The following is a 5799-nucleotide window of genomic DNA, read 5'->3' as shown; positions in this document are numbered from 1 at the left end:
GACACCGACGAGGAACAAACTTTCTCTGATCGCGTTTTAACATCCGACCACAGCTCATTCTGCTGTGTGCAATTTCCAATTTGTTGGTCAAGGCTTTAATTTGAATTTCTGTATCTAAAAATACAGGAATAATCTTATTGGCTATTATTGTTATTATTGTTGTTATTGTTAGTATTATTGTTGTTATTATTATTGCTTTTCCAAATGAAATTTGTGATTTTTGTTTTGGCGTTTTTGTGTGTATTCTTGGGGGTGGGGTGGGGGGAGAAGGGGGTGTTGTTTGTTTTTACATGCAGACCTACAGAATCTCTCATAGAATTGCAGCAGTAAAACTACTGGCCTGCAGGGGTCCCTGTATCCCACAAGCCCATCCAGTATTGCACATCATTAAATGTTGCACACACCAGCAAAGGCAGGAGGATTAACATTACAAGCCCTTTAATAAGACTTTGTTTAAATATTAATCCCTGTGAAATGAAAAATGACCCTAACACAAACTGGAGGTCAATGACTGAACATATGGAAAACGTAGACTCTGGTATGACCAAATAAATGAAGATTATCAGAAGCTCTGCTGTCCCCTCGCTGCTCTTAGAACAGCCAATCAAACCCTCATCATGTGTAACAACACACTGATGGTTTGCAGGACAGCTGTTTCCAGACAAGGTAATTTATGCAAATTGACATTTTTATGCAATCATACATGTGTGGCACACAAAAGAGAGCTGGCTTGCGTCATTTGGGGACTGTGACATCCATTCTGATTATATTCGGCATCATTCACACAGACTATACACGCAGCACTTGTTGTGCACTGGGCCTGCACTTTGGCTGCGCTCCATGTATATAATCGTCTTGCACATTTCAGACACCAGAGAGACACCATAACAAAGCGTTTAGGAAAAGATTCAAGTTTTAGGCACTCCCATCACATCAAAGACGCATCGTGAGACCTTATTTTGGTTTCATTTTGGAATTCTGAGTTGTGTATTTCCCCAACACTTCAATATTCATCAAAGAGAGAATAAAGCCCGGACCATTTAACCAGTAAACAGTGTGTGGACAAACCACAACCTCTACAGCACATGGTGTTTAGATAGCAGGTGACTGGAGCCATGTAGGGAATTCATCGCGGTAATTAAAAAGTCTGGCTGGACCGAAATGATGAATGTCATGTATTGACTCACTGTCTGGCCGGCCGTGTGTGTGTGTGTGTGGGCTGTTTTTGTTTCCGGGTATCCAGGGTTGATTAAAGCTAATGATGCAGGGCCTTCTCAGCCTCTTGCTTCTGTTTCAGCTCTACATAATTAGGACTGAGAGAATGATGGTCTAATCACACGACTGGAGCTTCCTCCACAGTTTCTCTACAGTTTGTACAACAGTCGCCTCGTCCTTGACTTCTGTGTGGCCTGTCAATCTGGCCGGCAGTGAATAACACAAAACACCCTGGTCTCTTGCTGTCTGCCTCCGCTGGGGAAAAAAACAAACATCTGATGATGCGTGATGTCCTTGACTGCCAGACTGACCAAAGGTTAGTATTTGTAGTTTGTTCCGTGTATTACTGGTGCAGGGTTCAGGGCTTTACGCCTCTCTGATTGTCGACAAAGCTCTAAATCAAACCCACAGATTCCAGCAGTGATTGAACCCTAACTGTCAGATATGACCTGCAACATTTTTACATAAGATGACTTTCTTTTCCGATACCTCCTCCTTCTGTTTCTAGTAAGACTCCTGACAAAAATACTTGTAATATTCTTACAATATCCCTCCAGGGATTTAAAATGGGCTGCATATTCTGTTGTAGCGACCTTAACATGGTATTATTAAAATCATCTTTACTGTTACTCCAATCCTATTGTTCTGTAATGATGCTTTTAAGTGAAACTCCTAATGTGAATAGAAAACAGCAGAGTAGTTCTGTTTGTTCGGGATTACCATGTTTCCATGCCCTTTAGTGCCCACAGAGAAAGAACAAAATGTTCTGTACAGTTTTATTTGTTTGTATAATTAGCTTTTCTAATTAGGCTGTGCTCATGAATAACATCTGCCCTCAAGCCACATGTAACATCTTCACACCCTCGGTGCGCAGAGAAGAAGAGCCCTTTCTTCACCGGTCACCGTGACACCATCTTTGTTATGGTTGTGCCATGTCTGGAGGCAGCAGACATTTTTAAGGTGTTGCTTCTTCCCACACCCCAGCTCATGACATTCAGCAGAGTCTCACAATGCGTTTCACCCTTAGTTACAGGGCACCTCGCCCAAACAATACATATAAGATGGGACAGCTACTAAAAACAGAGAGCGGAGCAGCGTCTCAGTGCAATAATAACATATTATTTTGACATTTCTGGCATGCCTCTGCTCCCGTTTCTCCCCGGCCACTTTCAGCTCTTTCCCAGGCGACGCTCATCACTTTTTCTCTCCGCTTGATGTAAAGCCCTGAAAATTGATTTCTTTAAAAAGATATATATAAATAAAAGCACATCACACCAAGGCATCAGCACACATGCAAGATACTTTCTACATGTAGCCTGTATTAAATCAAGTTGTAATTGAGATAGCATGGCAGGTGGATAGAAAGCCATTTCCTGTTTGTCTTATCTGTTTTGTCACAAAGGAGGTTAACTGGGTGACATTTCCGCACCGGGCTGTCTGTATCACCAAAGGCCATCACCAAATTCTGCAGGGGCATTCATATCTCACAACATGTTGCCTTGCCATTATTAAATCCACCTGGCTGGATTAATGATGATGTTTTACTGCACCAGCTCAAAGGGAAACGAATGTGGGATGGCACTGTTGGTCAGTCAGTCTGACTGTCAGTGAACCACTTCAGATTGCCGAGAAATTTGTTATTTATCTACCGCCAGCAGCAGATTTACCTTGTAATTTGTCCATTATTGATCTTTAGATATACTTTGTGTTTACGGCCAAATAGCAAATGTGATGCATGCTAACTCACTAAACTAAAACCAGCTGTCATGTTCTATTAAATATCGGTCTAATTTGCGGTTCTACTGTACTTAAGATGAATTTTAAGAACTTTATACTGTTTGTAGTGTCATCTATAACAACGGTTATAAACTGCCATAAGCTTCAGCCAAATATATGCATCACAAGTAAAATCTTAATCTCCAAGTAGCTAGTAGCTGAGGTGGTAAAAAGTAAAAAGTAAATATTTTCCCTCCAACAAGGAGGATATGATGATGACTTTATATACGTGTCAAAGATGAGCATGTTAGCATGATGACGTCAGCGTTTCGTCAACCTGGTATCACACCAAATCATGTAATACAACTGTCAGTCCACTAGAGGGCACTGTGTCAGTGCCACGTTTTGCGCAAGTAGAGTGCCTTATGTTTAGGCACCAAAAACAACGTAGGTAGGTTTAGGAAAAGATTATGGTTTGGGTTAAAGCAAGTCATTTTAAGTAAGTGACATTAACTACGTTGCATGAGTTACTGAGTCACATTACGTAAGTTGCGTAAGTTACGTTATTTATGAAACTTACTTACATTGCTTAAAAGATCTCCATGTTTACTTGTATTTTCTCATGGACTTGACCTCCCACCTTCCAGGTTAAAGTCCTGTACGTAATCCAACCAACAGCGACCTATTCGTACTTTGGACTTCTTCCTTCTTCGACCCAGATCATCAGAGCACTGATGCCAACAGGCACCTTGGATGTATCTGTCTGACGTCACTGGCTTTGACTAAATGACTGTATTTGACGTACTAGGAATGACAAGCGGCTGGTCATACATGTGTGTACTTTTCATGCCTCGGCAAGGCCATATCTGACTCTGACACGGTCCTCCAGTGAACTGACGGGTGTATTACAGGCTTTGCTGTAACACCGGGCTGGTTTAGTTCATAGCACGGCCTCAAAAAGTTGTTAGCATGACTGGAGTCTTTGTAGTTTTGTTGAATTCAGTATAGCATAGCATTAAATTATAATAAATGATAATATAGCCAGGTGGAAGAGTACACTATTAATACAGATCATACAACAGCCTGGCTGTCATATTCAATTGTTCAATATCAAAATGAAACACTAAGACTATTAAAAGTAGTCTGTTAAGTTGAACTACACAGCTTCACTACAATTTCACAATCAAAGTAGGAGCAGTTGATACCAATCTAAAAACTAAATGTTCCATGCCACCATTAATGCTAATTTTAATCATGCAGACACATGCTAAGACATTGTCCACTTTATATTGCCAAGATATGAATCTGTAGGATCCATCGAAGAGGTCTGAAGTATATCTTTAAACTATGCTGTTGAGCTTTATTTAACACAACAGGCAATGTCTTCCAGGCAATTTCACTCAGACTCATTCAGATGTGAAATTTATATTTACTGCTTCTCAAAACGTCTCTCTCTCTCTCACACACACACACACACACACACACACACACACACACACACACACACACACACACACACACACACACACACACACACACACACACACACACACACACACACACACACACACACACACACACACACACACACACACACACACACACACACACACACACACACACACACACACACGCACACACATAGACACTAAATGTTATTGCTGCAATAGGGTGCCTCTTTAACTCATTTCTGTTGACTGGATGTGTTGCTCCATGAATAAACATTGTGAAACTCCATTGTGTGTAACATCTCTAATATCATAACGGACAGTTTTCTGATCAGTATGTGATCCGGTGAGAAACAGACAACAGAAGTCCTCCTTTTGATAAAACAAGCCGTTTCTCAGGAAATGCACTGTCTCCTTCCTTTATTTATAAGCCAGCTCCGGGGTGTTCAGGAGGGTCGGCATCACAGGCATCAGTCTTCAGCCCTCAGTCTTCAGACTCCATGTGGTGCTCATCGATTTTAGCCCCTCGCTGCTTGAAGTGCACCATCAATCAATACAGTAACAAGTCTTCATTTATATTTGAGAAATGCAGTTTCCAACTCAGCAGGCATGAAGTCCAGGTGTTGTCAATGCAGCTAGCGAGAAGCAGCGATCTGCATTTGGCCTCGGCCTCATCCGCCCGACATGACTGTATTTCAGCAGGTCACGGCACAACAACATATACATTACAATATAAATGTTAAATGAAAGCACCACCATGAACAGAAACCAGTGAGTGCATAGGTGCTCATGTGGATATTTTTCGGCAAAGTATAGGGTTCCCACATAGAACTAGTTTGGTGTCTACATCCCATATGTCACGTTTTCTCCTTTACATCCATGTTGATAACTTCATCCTGCATGAGGGCCGTTCCCTGGAAAGGAAGCAATGGTTTATATGAGGCTGCATGTGTTCCCCTGCAGCCACCTGCAAGGCAATGCCCCGAAGTGTTTTAGGTAGGTAGGTAGGTAGTTACTTTATCAATCCCCAAGGGGAAATTGTTTCGCTACAGCAGCATTTTTAAAACAAAACACACTCGGAGGAGCTGCTGTAACAGGCTGCCATCTATGTTCTCAATCCCTACAATCCTATCTTGTAGACCTATGCAACTTTGCAGAGAATAGTTTACTGAGTGAAACTAGTAGCTGATGGTAACTGACTACATTCAAGAATATTAGATATAATAGGACTGTACTTGTGTCCTTTTTTTATGCCAGGGATAATAAGTCAGTGGAGTTTGATGTAACTTATCTGAACAGTATGAAGTTCACTGACCTATTTTGCCATTTAATTCATCATCCATGTTTGCTGGTATATTCCAGCAGCACTCTGAATGGATGCGTGTGAGTTGCAGTAGTTACTTTTTCAATCCAACATTGT

The sequence above is a fragment of the Brachyistius frenatus genome, unplaced genomic scaffold (genome assembly GCF_029030835.1).
Source record: "Brachyistius frenatus isolate BFR_SWC_R1_liver_20210118 unplaced genomic scaffold, ASM2903083v1 Contig_40, whole genome shotgun sequence".
In the NCBI taxonomy this organism is placed as follows: Eukaryota; Metazoa; Chordata; class Actinopteri; family Embiotocidae; genus Brachyistius; species Brachyistius frenatus.
Note: the sequence above shows the minus strand (reverse complement) of the source record.